This window comes from Tetrao urogallus (assembly GCF_951394365.1).
Source record: "Tetrao urogallus genome assembly, chromosome: 3".
Taxonomy (NCBI): Eukaryota; Metazoa; Chordata; class Aves; order Galliformes; family Phasianidae; genus Tetrao; species Tetrao urogallus.
The window spans coordinates 711,846-731,087 of record NC_136815.1 but is presented as its reverse complement, the minus strand read 5'-3'; the positions used below and the strand labels follow the sequence as shown (position 1 = coordinate 731,087).

Genomic DNA, 19,242 nt, shown 5'->3' with positions numbered 1-19,242 from the left:
AGAGCTGCTGATGCTATGTGCTGTCAGTGACCCAGCAGTGCCTGGTCAGTGCGTGAGGCGTGTTGCAGGGTGCAGGTGTTTGGTGTCAGGGTGTGGGCGCAGGCCCTTAGCAGGGGTAGCGGGCTCTCGCGCCGTTGAAGCAGCCCAGGCCTCCGAAGCCGAAGCCGCCGGAGGAGATGGACACTCCCTGGGCGTCGAGTGCGCTGCCCACGGCAGCTGATGCGGAGGATCCGACGGCGGTGCTCTGGGGGAAGGAGCTGAGGATGGGTCCCGGCAGGGTGACCACGACGGTGGAGGGCTGGATGACGACTTGGGAGTCCTGGCACTGCCTGACACAGGGCTCGTTGCAGCTGTTAGCCAGCGGGGTGGGTCCCCCACTGCAGGGGCGGCAGAGGTTGTAGCAGGACATGGCTGTGGGGTGGAGGGTCTCTGCAAGAGAGGTTGTTGGGTGAGCGGAGAGTGTTAAGGGGTGAGGGAAGCAATGGCGTTGGGTTCCCATGTAGCGGGGAGGCCTGGTTGCGGGGAGCATGACAGAGAGGAGGTGGAAGGGTTACAGAGTTTGGAGGCCGAGCAAGGTATGGAGAGTTTGGCCGGGTGGGGTGGCCAAAGAAAGGCAGCAAGGGGTTCAGGCTCACCTGGAGGTTTGCAGAGGAGAACGTGTCAGGAGAGTGGTGTGAGGGAGCAAGGCCCAGGGCCGGCTTTTATGCTGCTGTGTGAGTGCCTGAGGGCTTGGAGAGAGCCTCTGCGCGTGGCAGCACTGTGCAGGGTGCAGCTCTTGCATCACCTAGTGTTGCCAGTCATGGGATGTGTGTTCTTCTTCCAGCTACTCTGCCTCTTCGCTTCCTTCTATTGGGGACGTGTCCTTCTGACAGCAGCGGCACCTTTCAAGTGAGAATGTTGGAGTGTTCTTGCATGTTCAAGTCAGGGCAGTGACTCGCGGAAGTAGTGGCCAAAGCACAGAATGGGAGCAGTGTTGACAGTGAGGTCATTGCTTGGCCTTTGTGCACTCTGCTTTGTGTCTTTGTTGTTAGAGGAGTTGCCAGTTCCAGATCTCCTTGGAAGCCTGCTCTGGGCATTCTAGGTATCCTGGTTTTGAAATCATGGCACTTCCCTTTCTGAGATGAATGCCCATCTCATTCCCCAAGGGAACCTAATAGGCGTCATTTCTGTCATCTTCATCAAAGTTATTCTTAATGCTTCCTGCCAGATTCTTCTGGAGAAAATCTGCAGCGTGTATCTACAAAAATTCATCATAGGTTGTGTGAACGGGTGGCTCCCAAGTCCAACTCAGAGGCTTTCTTCGATTTGGTTCCATCAGGCAGGTGACCAGTCTGGTGTCAGATTAGCCAGCGCTGCGTGTTGGGATTTGTTCTCTTCCATGTCTTACTAAGTGATCTGGATGCAGGAGTCAAATGCATACAAATTAAGAAGTTTTTGGATGATCCTGACTAGGGATGAGCTGTTGACTCTCTCAGTATTAGGGCGGCCTTGGGAGAGCTCTTGAGAGACCAGGGGGCTGGGCAATTGCCAATGGCAGAAAGTTTAAGGAGAGCAAGAGCTTGATTCTGCACCTGGCATGGGGATACCCAGGAGATATCTAGGTATTTGGGGATGAGAGACTTAAGAGCAGCCCCACAGAAAGAGATCAGGCGGTTCTGTTTGATGGCAAGTTGATTCTGAGTCAGCAGTGTGGCCGGGCAGCCAACATGGCTGACCGTACCTGGGATGCATCGAGATGAGAAGTGCCAGTGGGAGAGGGTAGGGTCGTCCCACTCTGCTGTGCGCTGGTGTGGCCTCACCTCAAGTACTGTGCTCATCTTTGGCTTCAGCGGTACGAGACAAGGGGAGAGAAGAGCCAACAGAGCAGTGCTGGATTGCAGGGCTGATGCCAGTGGGATGAAGTTGCACAAGACCAAGTGCCGGGTCCTGCACTTTGGCCACAAAACTCCAGGCAATGCTACAGGCTTGGGGCAGAGCGTCTGGAAGGCTGTCTAGAGGAAAGGGACCTGGGGGGATTGGTTGATTCTCAACTGAACATGAGCCAGCAGTGTGCCCGTATAAGCAAGAGGGCGTCCTGGCTTGTATCAGAAATAGGGTGGCCAGCGGGAGCAGGGAAGCGATCATCCCTCTGTAGTCTGCCCTGGTGAGGCGCAGCTTGAGTGCTGTGTTCAGATGTGGGCCGCTCAGTGCAAGAAAGGCATGGAGGCCCTGGAGTGTGTTGAGGGCTGGAGAATGAGTCAGGTAAGTGGTGTGGAGCACAAGTCTTATGGGGAGCGGCTGAGAGGGCCGAGATTGTTTAGTGTGGAGAAGAGGAGGCTCCGGGGTCACCTTGTGGCTCTCTACAGCTACCTGAAAGGAGGTTGTGTTGAGGTGGGGCTTTGTCTCTTCTCCCGGGTAACTAGCGACTGGTCTAGAGGGAATGGCCTCAAGGTGTGGCAGAGGGGATGGAGGTTGGGCATTAGGAAGTACTTCTCTGACAGAGTGATCAGGTGCTGGAAGGACTGCCCAAGGAGGTGCTGGAGTCACTGACCGTGGATGTGTTCAAGAAACATTTCAATGTTGTAGTGAGGGACGTGGTTTCCTGGGAAATATTGGTGAAAGGAGTACGGCTCGTCTGAATGTCTTTGCCAACCTTGGTGATTCCGTGATTCTGAGTCCAAAGGCCCTGCTGTGTTGCAGCCACAAATGCTGAGGGTCCAGTCTGATGTCTTGTTTGCACTGATGGCAGTTATCTTAGAAAGGTGACGATAATGAGGAGATGATCCAGAAAACGGGGAGAGCTTCATCCCCCTCCTGTCTTCAAGAAATGAAGAAGGAAGGTGTGAGGCTCCGCATGCTGGTCGGCCTGACATTAGTCAGTGGGAAGGAGATGAAGGAAATCCTTGCTGAAAGTACTGCCGAGCACGGAGTGGATAGGATGTGATGGGAATAGAGAGCACGGATGTACAGCCCGACCTGAGTTTCTTTGTCACTGACGTGTCCAGCTTTGTGTGTGACGGGCTACAGGGACACTTGATGACTTTGCCGTTAGGAATCGCTTGGAGGCTTCCTTACATGATGTGCTGGTAGACACACAGTCTGTGATCTCCTCAGGTAAATGGATTCTGTGGTGGTCTATAAAGTGGCTGAACACAGGGGTTTGGTGGTCTGAGGCGAGTGACACAGAGTCGTGATGTGGTGATTTGATAGCTGTTTTGGCCAAGACTGGGAAGTGAGGTCAGTGCAGTTCAGTATCTTCATGAAAAGCCCGGGTGATGGGAGTGGAGCTGACTGTGGACAGCCTGCTATTCCTGACTGCACTTGAGCAGTGCAATTGGACTATTTCCCTTTCTTTGTAGAAGATAATATGTGATGAGCAGAATGCCATCTGCTAGCCACCAGTGCTCTTGTGGACAAGGTGACGTGGTTGCAAGAGGAGGTTGTAGGGCCTCTGGGACCCAACACATTCATGTCTAGAGCCATGTCTTTGTAGTGGGTGAAATGGAAAGAGCATTAAGCAAAGGAATGAAGAGGAGGAATCTGCTGCTGACATGCATGAGAACTTTATTGAGGAAAACACTAAAAGGAAGGATGCACTTGGTGATCGCCAAGTGGAAAGGTCACGATGTAAGGTGCAGAGACAGGAGGTAGTAAGTGCACTCATGTTTGGAGACGGCTTGTTCTGAGGCTGTTCCCTGCTTGCTTGTTTTGTGCCATGAGAAGAAGATCCATGGCTGGTGTGGCCTTGTGCCATGGGTGAGACAGAGACGTGAGCTCAGTGCGTGAGGCGCGTTGCAGGGTGCAGGTGTTTGGTGTCAGGGTGTGGGCGCAGGCCCTTAGCAGGGGTAGCGGGCTCTCCCGCCGTTGAAGCAGCCCAGGCCTCCGAAGCCGCCGGAGGAGATGGACACTCCCTGGGCGTCGAGTGCGCTGCCCACGGCAGCTGATGCAGAGGATCCGACGGCGGTGCTCTGGGGGAAGGAGCTGAGGATGGGTCCCGGCAGGGTGACCACGACGGTGGAGGGCTGGATGACGACTTGGGAGTCCTGGCACTGCCTGACACAGGGCTCGTTGCAGCTGTTAGCCAGCGGGGTGGGTCCCCCACTGCAGGGGCGGCAGAGGTTGTAGCAGGACATGGCTGTGGGGTGGAGGGTCTCTGCAAGAGAGGGTGTTGGGTGAGTGCAGGGCGTTAAGGGGTGAGGGAAGCAATGCCATTGTGTCCCCAGGCAGCGAAGCGCCTCGTTTGGGGTTGTGGGGAGCATGACAGAGAGGAGGTGGAAGGGCTGCAGAGTTTTGGGCAGAGGGGAATGGAGAGTTTGTCCAGGTTGGGAAAAGGAGGGCAGTGGAATGTTTGGGCTCACCTGGAGGTTTGCAGAGGAGAAGGTGTCAGGAGAATGGTGTGAGGGAGCGAGGCCCAGGGCTGGCTTTTATGCTGCTGTGTGAGTGCCTGAGGGCTTGGAGAGAGCCTCTGCGCATGGCAGCATTTTGCAGTGAGCAGCTCTTGCATGCCAGAGCCTGGTCCGTCATGCCATGGGGTGTGTTTGCCTTCTCACTACACTGCCTTTTCATTTGGTTGCGTGGTGGATTTGATTCTTTGACCCTGTCAGCTGTTTTTAAGTGTGAGTGAGTGTTTTGGTGGATTTATACACAAAGCATGTCTCATGGGGGTGGTTGGAAGATGGATCTAAAGCATGGGAGAGGTGTAGAACAGGGGATGAGGTCTTGCACAGCGCTTATTTTGTAAGGTTTATGACTGCGTTGTGTGGTGGGGACCCCATTTCTTGGCACCCTAGCAAGGCTGCTCTGGACTTCCTGGGTGAGTTTGGCATGAGAGTTTATTGCTTGCATCGTATTTTCTGAGTGACTGCCTTCATCCCAGTTTGGTTTCCATGTGCTTTGCCCTTCCGTTTCCCATTGGGTGTGCTGCACTGACATCTTGGTTCCCCCGTTTGTGCTTTCAAGTACTTATTTGGGAATGGGGTTAGTGCATCTTTTGTGTAGTTTCAGCTATCCATTGTCCGTCATGGGGACAGGAGGTTGTTGAGGCTGAGGAGCGCTGTGTGTGTGAGCAGTACATGTCCTCTCAGGCAGGGTTCAGAGGTAGCAAGCCCTGAGCTGAGGAGGAGCGGATTGGTCTGAAAGGCTGAAGCAGAGTTTGTGGGATCATTGCTGAGTTGAGTGTCAGTGGCTGAGACTATAACTTCTCTGCATAGGCTTTGATAGTTACAAGACGGATTTGGAGATTCCATAGAGAAATCAGAATCATCCCTGCTGCATGGGCATGCAGTCATGAGCCTCTCCAGGCCATGTGGTCAAGGGCACAGCTGAGGAGTGCAAGGCATGCCCTGGTTCAGCTGAGGTGAGCAGTACTTCAATGTCTAAGGAAGATGGAGCAAAGTACAAAGAGGGCTGTTCAACGGGATGTGCCTAGGTGTGTGAGGCCTGCTGGGTGTCAGCCAGGAATGCTGGTGGAGCTGTGTGGGGTGGGTCTGGAGGAGGGTCACAAAGGAGATCAAAGAACTGCAGGGCAACAGCAGTGAAGAAAGGCTGATGGAGTTGGGCTTGTTCAGCCTGGAGAGGAGTTGGCTCTGGGAAGACCTCACTGTGGCCTTCCAGTACATGAAGGGAGCTTACAAGCAGGAAGGGAAGCAACTTTTTACACGGTCTGCTTGCAATAGGACATTTTAAAGTATTGAGGAAAAATTTGGTTTAAGCAGGCCTGCTTGGTCCAGGCCCTGGTCAGCGTGATCTTGGGGACCCATCCATCTACAGCAGGGATGGTGCTTAAGTTCTCTTCGAACCTTCACTGTTGTGTGATTGTGTAATTGCCTGATTTAAGCTGGTCTCCCATGCTGTGCTCATCCAGAAGCTGAACCAGCATGGGTTGGACAAGTGGAGAGCGAGGTGGACGGAAAGTAGCTGGCTGAAGGCCTGAGCCCAGAGCCTTCTACTGCAGGGCAGCAAGTGCAGTTGGAGGCCAGTTCCTCGTGTTTACCCCTAAGCGGAGTGTTAAGGGTCTCTTGTCTGGGATGCAAGCTGATCTGACATCCCGTAGAGCTGTGCATCATGTGGTATGAGTTGTTTTTCCAGCAGCTCTGCTTTTTGCGTCTTTTTCTTGAGGACGTGCCCATGTTGCACTGGCGGCACCTTTCAAGTGAGTGCACTGGAAGCCAAAGGAGCGATGTTGCACCTTCGTGTCATGGCACGCAGAAGTAGTGGCCAAAGCACAGAAAATGAGCAGTGTTGACAGTGAGGTCATGGCTTGGCACTTGTGCAGTTTGGTTTGTGCCTCTGTTGTTACAGGAGCTGCCAGCTCCAAACAGCCGTGGAAGCCTGGTCTGGGCCTTCTAGGTATCCTGCTTTGGAGATGATGGCACATGCTTTTATGAGAACATCAACCACTTAGTTGATGAAGCGTACCGAAGAGGCATAATTTCTATGATATTGAGCAACGATTTTCATACTCTATTTCTTCATAGAGGGAATGTTTTGGGACCCTTTTCAAGCGGACCTGATGGTTTCTAGAGCCATGTCTTTGTAGTGGGTGAAGTGGAAAGAGCATTGGGTGAAGAAAGGAAGATGAGGAACGTGATGCTGGCATGCAAGAGAACTTTATTGAGGGAAAGACACTAAAAGGAAGGATCCACTTGGTGATCGCCAAGTGGAAAGAGCACAATTTCCAGTGCAAGGACAGAGGAAAGTTTAAGCGGTCATGTTTCCAGGCAGCATGGTCTGATGCTGTTCCATGCTTCCCTGTTTCGTGCCCTGAAAAGAAGAGCCGTAGCTGGTGAGCCCATGTGGCATCAGTGACCCAGAGGTGCCTGGTCAGTGCGTGAGGCGCGTTGCAGGGTGCAGGTGTTTGGTGTCAGGGTGTGGGCGCAGGCCCTTAGCAGGGGTAGCGGGCTCTCCCGCCGTTGAAGCAGCCCAGGCCTCCGAAGCCGAAGGCGCCGGAGGAGATGGACACTCCCTGGGCGTCGAGGGCGCTGCCCACGGCAGCTGATGCGGAGGATCCGACGGCGGTGCTCTGGGGGAAGGAGCTGAGGATGGGTCCCGGCAGGGTGACCAGCACGGCAGGAGGCTGGATGACGACTTGGGAGTCCTGGCACTGCCTGACACAGGGCTCGTTGCAGCTGTTAGCCAGCGGGGTGGGTCCTCCGCTGCAGGGGCGGCAGAGGTCGTAGCAGGACATGGCTATGAGTGGAGGGTCTCTGCAAGAGAGGATGTTGGGTGAGTGGAGGGTGTTGAGGGCTAAAGGAGTACTGCTTTGGGCTTCCCAAGGAGTGGATGTCATGATGTGGAGCTGTTGGCAGTGTGGCTGTGGGGAAGCAGGAAGACTACAGAGGGTGGGGGCAGAGGAGTTGTGGAGAGTTGGCCAGGTGCGTTTGGTGAAGGAGGGCAGCAGGGTGCAGGCTCACCTGGAGGTTTGCAGAGGAGAAGGTGTCAGGAGAGTGGTGTGAGGGAGCGAGGCTCAGGGCCGGCTTATATGCTGATGTGTGAGTGCCTGAGGGCTTTGAGAGAGCCTCTGTGCATGGCAGCATTGTGCAGTGAGCTGCTGTTGCATGCCAGAGTTCGGTCAGTCATGAGGTGGGGTGTGTTTGCCTTCTCACTTTGCTTCCTTTAAATTTTCTTCTGTGGGACAAATGGCATTTGACCCTGCCAGCAGTTTCAAATGAAAGTACTGTAGGCAAGGAGCTGCTCTAGAACGTACACGTCAGTGTGTGCGGATGATTTGGCTCACGTGCAGCAGGTAGGCATTGGTTTTGGTGAGATATTGCTCGGCATTCCTGCCGTGTAGTTTGCATCTCCTTTGGAAGGAGGGGTCCAGTGTTTTGTCTTTACCTCTCTTACTGGCTATTCCACATTGGTTTCTTTTTGTCCTTATGCATTAAGAGGCTGTGTGTGAGAATGGAGGCTGTCTGTAATTACCTGATGGGTGGCAGTCCTCAGAGGCAGTGGAGGACTGTTTTGAAGGTGAGGCTGTTGTCCTTGCAGGTCTAGTTTGGAGTTGGCAGTTCTAGTGGCATTGGGAGTTATAGTGTGCATCACAGATGGGAGTTGGGTTGGAAGAGTCCTCAATGATCATCTATTTGCAACCATCGTAATGCAGGCAGAGTCCTTCCATGATCCCAAGGCGTTCCTTTTGGCACTCTGTAGTGCTCCCCTTTGCTGCAGCCATTATGTTTGCAGCTTGGGCTTTGATTGATGCATTGCTTGATGAGACACCCTTGAACTATCTGTTGATATTTATGAAAGGCCATGACATTTCTGAGAGTTTGGGGTGAGCAGGACTCCAAGATATGTGAAGAGGAAAGGCTGTTGACTCATGGTGTTTGGTGTCTCATCATGGAGCAATGTGTAGATGATGAGGCTCTTTCTCTGAACAGTGTATGATGGTCAGGAATAGGATCTGGACATTTCAGACAGCAGCTGCATGCACGCATGCTGCAAATTCCAAGAGGGGATGAAGGGCAGGACCTGACCCTGGTTACCAAGGTCAAGGACATCAGCCAGGACCCTCTGCATTAGTGGGCACAGCCCTTCAGTCTTAACAGCTTCTCCGTCTTCCTCACCATCACGCATGATACTTTTGTAGAACAGCCTGGAAAACAGGCGCCTTGGTTGAGTCTCCTCCAGTTTCCAAAAGCCTTTTCTCATTACCACTACCTTTCAAAGATAGTCAGCAAAAACAACTCATCAGACCCTACCCATTGTTAAGTGCGACCCAACAGGTTCATTGGACCTATGCACTGCCCTCCTGTTATCCTCAAAACCAAGCGGCTTTCACTTCTATGACAACCTGGAAAACACTCACTCTGTTGACCAGTAAAGCTACACCCCATACAAACAGCCCGCTGTGATTCATTAGCCTGCCCTTTCTGACTCACCCTCTGCCTCTTGTCACCCTCAAATCTCATCCCAAATCTCACCAATCATCCTAGCAGACCCCCGTCTAGCAGTGTGCCACCACACCTCCACGCTGAATGTGCGTGATTTCCCCCTAGAAAAGGGCATTCCAATGCAGTGATGAGTGCCACTATTTGGGGAGCATGGCAGGAGTCCTGACACCACAGAGCTTGTGAAAGGACAGCGTCCTGCTCTCACAAACAGCCCTCCCCTGCCTACTTGGATAGCTTCAAGGAGGGGCTCAAGCAGGACAGCTCTAAGGAGAGCTCTAAGCAGGCACGGCACAAAACAGGCAGCCTCCTTTCTCCCAGCTACAGCCTTTTAAGAACGAAGGGCATCCAGCCAGCCATGGAGCACACCCAGAGGGAAAGACAAGAGATAAAGGCTGGCTGACAAGCTGCGATGAGCTCGGGGAGGGAACGAATGCAGTGGAATCAGAGAATACCCAAGGGTATTGGAAGGGATCCACAACAATAACTGAATCCAACTCATGAGTTCACATGAGTCCTTAATTATTAAATGGTAGATCTGAAAGCATTGTCCAAATGCCTCTTGAACTCCAGCAGCTTTAGTGCTTGTGCACTGCAATGGAAAGCCAGTCCCATGCATATTGCCCTCTGGGGCAGAATCTTTCTCTAACCCCCACTTGACTCTCCCATGATGCAGCTCCATGCCATTTCTTCAGGCACTGTCCCTGTCACCAAAGACTAGAGATCAGTGCTGCCCCTCCTCTACCTTTTGAGGAGCTGTGATGACTCACCTCAGCCTCCTGTGCCCTTGGCTGAACAAACAAGGAACTTCAGTCCCACCAAAACATACAGCACTATACAGGCTGCAATTTGAAGCTCACTAATAGTTTTATGTGCTTCTCGTATTGTTTAAGTATTCGCACACAGTATTCGAGCTGAGGCTGCAGCAGTGCAGAGCAGCAAGGTACAACCCTACCCTCTCCCACAGGTAGTGCTGGTCCTGATCACCCCAGGGTACAGTCAGCCCTCAACACGTTACATCTTTGTCTATATATGTTCTCAACATTCTCTCCAGAAGGATACGGAGAAAAACAGTATGAAAAAAAAAACGATGTCCTTAGAAATTATGCCTATTAGGTTCGCTTGCTGAAATAGATGGGTAATCATCTCAGAAAAGGAAGTGCCATCATCATCAAACATGGATACTTAGAACATTAAACCATGCTTCCACGGTTGCCTGGAATTGGCAACTCCTCTAAGAACAAAGACACAAACCATACAGCAAAAGTGCCAAGCAATGACCTCAAAGACAACACTGCTCCTTTTCTGTGCTTTGGCCACTTCCTCAACGTGCCATGACATGAACGTGCAAGATCACTCCCTTGGCCTCCAATATTCTCACTTGAAAGGTACCGCCGTGCCAACTGGACACATCGTCGAGAGAAGGAAGTAAAAAGGCAGACTTGCTGCAAGAACAACATGCACCACATCATGTGCAACACTATGTGATGCAACAGCAGCTCACTGCACAATGCCGCCACGTGCTGAGGCTGTTTCCAACCCCTCAGGCACTAGCAGAGCAGCATAAAAGGAAGCTCTGTGCCTCGATCCCTCACACCAATCTCCTGAAGCCTTCTCATCTCCGCTCTTCCAGGTGAGCCCGCAACCCCATCCTTTTTCTTCTAATGGCCCACCCGGACCAGCTCTGCACAACCCCTCTGCCACCAATCACAGCAGCCCTTCAAGCCACACGTTATGCTTGACAGAACTGTACATACCACCACAACCTCTATTCAACCCCACAAACCCTGCACTCACCCAATCCCCTCTCTTCCAGAGACACTCCACCCCACAGCCATGTCCTGCTACAACCTCTGCCGCCCCTGCGGACCCACCCCGCTGGCTAACAGCTGCAACGAGCCCTGTGTCAGGCAGTGCCAGGACTCCCAAGTCGTCATCCAGCCCTCCACCGTCGTGGTCACCCTGCCGGGACCCATCCTCAGCTCCTTCCCCCAGAGCACCGCTGTCGGATCCTCTGCATCAGCTGCCGTGGGCAGCGCACTCGACGCCCAGGGAGTGTCCATCTCCTCCGGCGGCTTCGGCTTCGGAGGCCTGGGCTGCTTCAACGGCGGGAGAGCCCGCTACCCCTGCTAAGGGCCTGCACCCACACCCTGACACCAAACACCTGCACCCTGCAACGCGCCTGACGCACTGACCAGGCACCTCTGGGTCACTGATCGCACTTGGGCTCACCAGCTATGGCTCTTCTTTTCAGGGCATGAAACAGGGAAGCATGGAACAACATCAGACCAGGCTGCCTGGAAACATGGCCGTTTTAAATTTCCTCTTTCCTTGCACTGGAAATTGTGCTCTTTCCACTTGGCGATCACCAAGTGGATCCTTCCTTTTAGTGTCTTTCCCTCAATAAAGTTCTCTTGCCTCAGATTCCTCCTCTTCATTGTGGTTTGCACAATGCTCTTTCCACTTCATCCACTACAAAGACTTGGCTCTGCCATATGCAGAAAAACTAGGAAAATCTTGGCAGAAATCCTTAGAAATTATGCCTATTAGGATCCCTTGCTGAACTAGATGGGTAATCATCTCATAAAAGGAAGAGCCATCTTCTCCAACCTGGGACACCAAGAATGCCCAGACCAGGCTTCCACGGCTGTTTGCAATTGGCACCTCCTCTAACAACAAAGGCACAAACCATATTGCACAAGTGCCAAGCCATGACCTCGCTGACTCCTTTTCTGTGCTTTGACACAGAATCTTCCGCATCCTCTGACACCAACGTGCCAAATCCCTCCCCTGCCCTCCAGTACTCTCACTTGGAACGTGCCACCAGTGCCAAATGGACGCGTCCTCAGGTATGCAAAAAGGCAGATTGCTGGAAGAGCAACTCATAACAGATGACACGCAACACTACGCGATGCAAGAGCAGCACGCAGCATGGAGAGGAGATCCTTAACAATCCACTGGTAAGCAGGAGGAACTTACCTCCAACTACACTTGCTGCCCTCCATCACAAGGCTCTGGGACCAGGCCTTCCACCAGCTGCTTTCCGTCCACCTCGGAAGCTCTCCACTTGTCTAACCCACACTGCCTCAGCTTCTGCATGAGCGTGGCATGGGACACAGCCTCAAATCATACCATTATACAAATGCGGAATGGTGAAGGTTGGAAGGGATCTTAACCACCATCCCTTCTGTGGGCCGACAGCCTCCCAACAGGGCTCCATCCAACCTGGCCTTGAATGCCCCCAGGGATGAACAAGGCACAAGTTGACCGGGCAGCCTGTGCCAGGGCCTCCCCAGCACCCGAGTCAAGAAGTTCTTCCTTACATCTAAACCAAATTTCTCCTCAATCCTTTAAAACCTCCTATTGCAAGCAGACCATGTAAAAAGATGATTCCCCTCCCACCTGAAAGCTCCCTTCAAGTACTGGAAGGCCACCGTCAGATCTCCCTGGAACCAACTCTTCTCCAGGCTGAACAAGCCCAACTCCATCAGCCTTTCTTCACAGTAAACGCGCTCCACTCCTTTGATCTTCTCTGAGGACCTCCACTCAACCCACTGCACACAGCTTCCTCAGCATTCCGGCCTGACACCCGGAAAGCAGGCCTCACACACTTAGGGACATCGCATACAACAGCCTCCCTTTCTACTTTGCTCCATCTTCTCCAGAAGAGGTCATGAAGGGGCTCATGGCTGCTTCATCCATTCACACACCCACCAATAAACGACCCCAACATCTCAACTCCACACATTGCACTCCTCTGCCTAAAAGTATTAAAGCCGTCATGGATGGCCCAATGCTGAAACAGCACAGAAAAGCCTGCCACCTTGCTCCAAAACACAATTTTCAAAGCAAAAACGGAATCAAGGTGTTGACACAGCAAACCCAATACAGAAGACAACGACTAAGCTCAAAGAAAGCAAATTCAGAAGAAGGCAGGCAGGGAGTGCAGTGCAGTGCAACTAGCAGCGTCTCAAGCCAAAGGCACCTGGGAATCACAGAACAGCCCTCTAAGGATGCCTGGAATGGGGTCCGCACCTCACAAAGTGGCCACAAACACGACTGCATGAGTAGCACACGATGGCATCACTAACGAGACCACATCACTCCTCCAAAGCTTTGCACAAGCCTTCCAACATCTTCCAAGAGATGCGCCTTCTTTGTCACTCCAGTCACACTCAAAAATGCCGACAGGGTCAAAGGATCAAATCCACAACACGAGGAAATGAAATGTTGTGGGAAGGCAAACACACCCCACCTCATGACTGGCCAGGCTCTGGCACGCAAGAGCTGCTCACTGCACAGTGCTGCCATGCGCAGAGGCTCTCTCCAAGCCCTCAGGCACTCACACAGCAGCATAAAAGCCGGCCCTGGGCCTCGCTCACTCACACCACTCTCCTGACACCTTCTCCTTTGTGCTTCTCCAGGTGAGCCTGAATCCCTTGCTGCCTTTCTTTGGCCACCCCACCTGGCCAAACTCTCCATACCTTGCTCTGCCCCCAAACTCTGCAACCCTTTCACCTCCTCTCTGTCATGCTCCTCATAACCCCAAACCAGGCCTCCCCGCTGACTGACAACGCAACGCCATTGCTTCACTCACCCCTTAACACCCTCCGCTCACCCAATGCCCTCTCTTGCAGAGACCCTCCACCCCACAGCCATGTCCTGCTACGACCTCTGCCGCCCCTGCAGTGGGGGACCCACCCCGCTGGCTAACAGCTGCAACGAGCCCTGTGTCAGGCAGTGCCAGGACTCCCAAGTCGTCATCCAGCCTCCTGCCGTGCTGGTCACCCTGCCGGGACCCATCCTCAGCTCCTTCCCCCAGAGCACCACCGTCGGATCCTCCGCATCAGCTGCCGTGGGCAGCTCCCTCAACACCCAGGGAGTGTCCATCTCCTCCGGCGGCTTCGGCTTCGGAGGCCTGGGCTGCTTCAACGGCGCGAGAGCCCGCTACCCCTGCTAAGGGCCTGCGCCCACACCCTGACACCAAACACCTGCACCCTGCAAGGCACCTCATGCACTGAGCTCACGTCTCTGTCTCACCCATGGCACAAGGCCACACCAGCCATGGATCTTCTTCTCATGGCACAAAACAAGCAAGCAGGGAACAGCCTCAGAACAGGCCGTCTGCAATCATGAGGGCACTTACTTCCTTCTGTCTCTGCACCTTACATCGTCAGCTTTCCACTTGGCGATCACCAAGTGCATCCTTCCTTTCAGTGTGTTTTCCTCAATAAAGTTCTCATGCATGCCAGCAGCAGATTCCTCCTCTTCATTCCTTTGCTTAATGCTATTTCCATTTCACCCACTACAAAGACATGGCTCTAGACATGAACGTGTTGGATCCAAAAGGGCCCCTTGACGTCCTCTTGCAACCACGTCACCTTGTCCACAAGAGCACTGGTGGCTAGCAGATGGCATTCTGCTCATCACATATTATCTTCGACAGAGAGAGGGAAATAGTCCAATTGCACTGCTCAAGTGCAGTCAGGAATAGCAGGCTGTCCACAGTCAGCTCCACTCCCATCACCCGGGCTTTTCATGAAGATACTGAACAGCACTGGCCTCACTTCCTCATCTTGGCCAAAACAGCTATCAAATCACCACATCACGACTCTGTGTCACTGACCTCAGACCACCAGACCCCTGTGGTCAGCCACTTTATAGTCCACCTCAGCATCCATTTACCTGAGGAGATCACAGATTGTGTGTCTACCAGCACATCATGTGAGGAAGCCTCCAAGCGTTTCCTAACGGCAAAGTCATCAAGTGTCCCTGTAGCCCCTCACACACAAAGCTGGACACGTCAGTGAAAAAGAAACTCAGGTGGGGCTGTACATCCGTGCTCTCTATTCCCATCACATCCTATCCACTCCGTGCTCGGCAGTACTTTCAGCAAGGATTTCCTTCATCTCCTTCCCACTGACTAATGTCAGGCCAACCAGAGTGCGGAGCCTCACACCTTCCTTCTTCATTTCTTGAAGACAGGAGGGGGATGAAGCTCTCCCCGTTTTCTGGATCATCTCCTCATTATCGTCACCTTTCTAAGATAACTGCCATCAGTGCAAACAAGACATCAGACTGGACCCTCAGCATTTGTGGCTGCAACACAGCAGGGCCTTTGGACTCAGAATCATGGAACCACCAAGGTCGGCAAAGACATTCAGACGAGCCAGACTCCTTTCACCAATATTTCCCAGGAAACCACGTCCCACACTACAACATCGAAGTGTTTCTTGAACACATCCACGGTCAGTGACTCCAGCACCTCCTTGGGCAGCCCGTTCCAGCACCTGATCACTCTGTCAGAGAAGTACTTCCTAATGCCCAACCTCCATCTCCTCTGCCACACCGTGAGGCCATTCCCTCTAGACCAGTCCCTAGTTACCCGGGAGAAGAGACAAAGCCCCACCTCAACACAACCTCCTTTCAGGTAGCTGTAGAGAGCCACAAGGTGACCCCTGAGCCTCCTCTTCTCCACACTAAGCAATCTCGGCCCTCTCAGCCGCTCCCCATAAGACTTGTGCTCCACACCACTTACCTGACTCATTCTCCAGCCCTCAACACACTCCAGGGCCTCCATGCCTTTCTTGCACTGAGCGGCCCACATCTGAACACAGCACTCAAGCTGCGGCCTCACCAGGGCAGACTACAGAGGGATGATCGCTTCCCTGCTCCCGCTGGCCACCCTATTTCTGATACAAGCCAGGACGCCCTCTTGCTTATACGGGCACACTGCTGGCTCATGTTCAGTTGAGAATCAACCAATCCCCCCAGGTCCCTTTCCTCTAGACAGCCTTCCAGACGCTCTGCCCCAAGCCTGTAGCGTTGCCTGGAGTTTTGTGGCCAAAGTGCAGGACCCGGCACTTGGTCTTGTGCAACTTCATCCCACTGGCATCAGCCCTGCAATCCAGCACTGCTCTGTTGGCTCTTCTCTCCCCTTGTCTCGTACCGCTGAAGCCAAAGATGAGCACAGTACTTGAGGTGAGGCCACACCAGCGCACAGCAGAGTGGGACGACCCTACCCTCTCCCACTGGCACTTCTCATCTCGATGCATCCCAGGTACGGTCAGCCATGTTGGCTGCCAGGCCACACTGCTGACTCAGAATCAACTTGCCATCAAACAGAACCGCCTGATCTCTTTCTGTGGGGCTGCTCTTAAGTCTCTCATCCCCAAATACCTAGATATCTCCTGGGTATCCCCATGCCAGGTGCAGAATCAAGCCCTTGCTCTCATTAAACTTTCTGCCATTGGCGATTGCCCAGCCCCCTGGTCTCTCAAGAGCTCTCCCAAGGCCGCCCTAATACTGAGAGAGTCAACAGCTCATCCCTAGTCAGGATCATCCAAAAACTTCTTAATTTGTATGCATTTGACTCCTGCATCCAGATCATTTAGTAAGACATGGAAGAGAACAGATCCAAACACGCAGCGCTGGCTAATCTGACACCAGACTGGTCACCTGCCTGATGGAACCAAATCGAAGAAAGCCTCTGAGTTGGACTTGGGAGCCACCCGTTCACACAACCTATGATGAATTTTTGTAGATACACACTGCAGATTTTCTCCAGGAGAATTTGGCGGGAAGCATTAAGAATAACTTTGATGAAGATGACAGAAATGACGCCCAATGGGTTCCCTTGGGGAATGAGATGGGAATTCATCTCAGAAAGGGAAGTGCCATGATTTCAAAACCAGGATACCTAGTATGCCCAGAGCAGGTTTCCAAGGAGATCTGGAACTGGCAACTCCTCTAACAACAAAGACACAAAGCAGAGTGCACAAAGGCCAAGCAATGACCTCACTGTCAACACTGCTCCCATTCTGTGCTTTGGCCACTACTTCCGCGTGCCCTGACTCGAACATGCAAGAACACTCCAACATTCTCACTTGAAAGGTGCCGCTGCTGTCAGAAGGACACGTCCTCAAGAGAAGGACGCAAAGAGGCAGAGTTGCCGGAAGAAGAACACACATCCCATGACTGGCAACACTAGGTGATGCAAGAGCTGCTCACTGCACAGTGCTGCCACGCGCAGAGGCTCTCTCAAAGCCCTCAGGCAATCACACAGCAGCATAAAAGCCGGCCCTGGGCCTTGCTCCCTCACACCACTCTCCTGACACCTTCTCCTCTGCAAACCTCCAGGTGAGCCTGAACCCCTTGCTGCCTTTCTTTGGTCACACCACCTGGCCAAACTCTCCATACCTCACTCTGCCTCCAAACTCTGCAGCCCATCCAGCTCCTCTCTGTCATGCTCCCTGCAACCAGGGTTCCCCGCTGCCTGGGAACCCAGCGCCATTGCTTCCCTCACCCCTTAACACGCTCCGCTCACCCAACACCCTCTCTTGCAGAGACCCTCCACCCCACAGCCATGTCCTGCTACGACCTCTGCCGCCCCTGCGGACCCACCCCGCTGGCTAACAGCTGCAACGAGCCCTGTGTCAGGCAGTGCCAGGACTCCCAAGTCGTCATCCAGCCTCCTGCTGTGCTGGTCACCCTGCCAGGACCAATCCTCAGCTCCTTCCCCCAGAGCACCGCCGTCGGATCCTCCGCATCAGCTGCCGTGGGCAGCGCCCTCAACGCCCAGGGAGTGTCCATCTCCTCCGGCGGCTTCGGATTTGGAGGCCTGGGCTGCTTCAACGGCGCGAGAGCCCGCTACCCCTGCTAAGGGCCTGCGCCCACACCCTGACACCAACCACCTGCACCCTGCAACGCGCCTCACGCACTGACCAGGCACCTCTGGGTCACTGATGCCAAATGGGCTCACCAGCTACGGCTCTTCTTTTCACCGCACGAAACAGGGAAGCATGGAACAACAACAGACCAGGCTGCCAGGAAACATGACTGCTTAAACTTTCCTCTGTCCTTGCACTTGAAATTGTGCTCTTTCCACTTGGCGATCACCAAGTGGATCCTTCCTTTTAGTGTCTTTCCCTCAATAAAGTTCTCTTGCGCGTCAGCCTCAGATTCCTCCTCTTCATTGTGGTTTGCACAATGCTCTTTCCACTTCACCCACTACAAAGACATGGCTCTAGAAACCATCAGGTCTGCTACAAAAGGGCCCCAACACCTCCTCTTGCAACCGTGTCTTCAACAAGAGCTTTGCTGCCTAGCACATGCCCTTCAGCACATAATACATTATCTACTCCTACACTAATAAAGTCTTGGCCACATTGACGCTCTTCTGCCCATGCTCTCTTTGGATCAGCACACACTTGATTCCTTTTCCACCTGGGCAAGATTCACTCATATTTACAACAAACATGGTCACAGAATCTTTTCTTTTTGTGCTATCGTCTTGATTTCTTACAGTGCAACAGCCCCGCTCAAGCACAGTCAGCAATAGCAGGCTGTCCACAATCACGTCCAGTCCCCGCACCCAGGCGTTTGGTGAAGACACTGAACGTCATTCTGTTCACTTCCCTTTCATTCACTTCCCCGTCTTGGCCTGGACAACTCTGAACTCACCACATCAGGTCTCCGTCACTCCTCTCACACCAACAGATCCCTGCCTTCAGACACTTCTAAGAACATCTCAGCATCTACTTACCTGAGCAGTTTGCTGACAGTTTGCCTGTAAAGCATGTCATGGGAGGAAGCCTCAAAGCCATTCCTTAAGACAAAGGGCATCAAATGTCACTTCACCCCCTCATGCACGTAACCAATCACTTCAGTGCCGAAAATCTGAGGTGGGCGTGTGCAGCTTTGTTCTCTACTTCCAACAACTTCTGAGCCATTCTGAGCATGGCTGTACTTTCGGGGAGGATTTCCACCACCTCCTTCCCCGGGACTAATGTCAGGCCGACCAGGCTGAAGTTCCATCCGTCTTCATTCTTCACTACTTTAAGATGGGAACAGCAAGAGTCTCTTACAGTTTACAGAAACCGCTTCTCATTACACTGATCCTTCTAACGTAATTGATGTCAGCATGGTCAACACAGCAGACCCTCACCACTCATGGGTGCAACTCTACAGGTTCATTCAACTCATGCAGAACCTTCCTGATCTCCACAAATCCAAGAATTACACACGCCCAAAAACAACACAAAGAACTCTTACTCTCTTCACTACGGACAGCCTGACACACTCCCTTACCATTTGGGATGCAAATACCCCCACAAACAACTCAGGTCTGCAGCCCACGAGACACTGCGTCCTCAGAGTTCACCGAGGAATTACTGAAACCCTCATTCTGAACAACAAACATATGAGTCCAACTCATGCCTCCACAACGTGCTCCTTCAAAATTAAACGGTGGATCTGAAGGCATTGACCAACGTGTCTTGAAATCCAGCAGCCATGGTGCATCTGCACTGCCTTAGGGAGCCTGTTCCATGCCCACTGCTCTCTGGTGCAGAACCACAGTTGACAAAAGCCT

At 52.9% G+C, this 19,242-nt stretch overlaps 5 pseudogenes across 5 annotated transcripts; 3 read left to right on the top strand and 2 right to left on the bottom strand.

Annotated features, from left to right (window-relative positions):
- Nucleotides 1-106: 106 nt before the first annotated feature.
- On the bottom strand, nt 107-781 carry LOC306944952 (feather keratin 1-like; annotated as a pseudogene). Its single transcript has 2 exons — nt 636-781; nt 107-429 (listed from the first exon to the last, which is right to left on the bottom strand). The product of its transcript is annotated as a feather keratin 1-like (transcript).
- A 3,034-nt stretch (nt 782-3,815) lies between these two features.
- LOC306944953 (feather keratin 1-like) lies at nt 3,816-4,455 on the bottom strand (annotated as a pseudogene). The gene is made up of 2 exons: nt 4,338-4,455; nt 3,816-4,132 (listed from the first exon to the last, which is right to left on the bottom strand). The product of its transcript is annotated as a feather keratin 1-like (transcript).
- Nucleotides 4,456-10,706: 6,251 nt separating this feature from the next.
- Nucleotides 10,707-11,003, top strand: LOC306945063 (feather keratin 1 pseudogene; annotated as a pseudogene). Its single transcript has one exon. The product of its transcript is annotated as a feather keratin 1 pseudogene (transcript).
- Nucleotides 11,004-13,179: 2,176 nt separating this feature from the next.
- LOC306945118 (feather keratin 1-like) lies at nt 13,180-17,532 on the top strand (annotated as a pseudogene). The gene is made up of 2 exons: nt 13,180-13,294; nt 17,216-17,532. The product of its transcript is annotated as a feather keratin 1-like (transcript).
- Nucleotides 13,528-13,830, top strand: LOC306945033 (feather keratin 1 pseudogene; annotated as a pseudogene). The gene has a single exon. The product of its transcript is annotated as a feather keratin 1 pseudogene (transcript).
- Nucleotides 17,533-19,242: the final 1,710 nt, after the last annotated feature.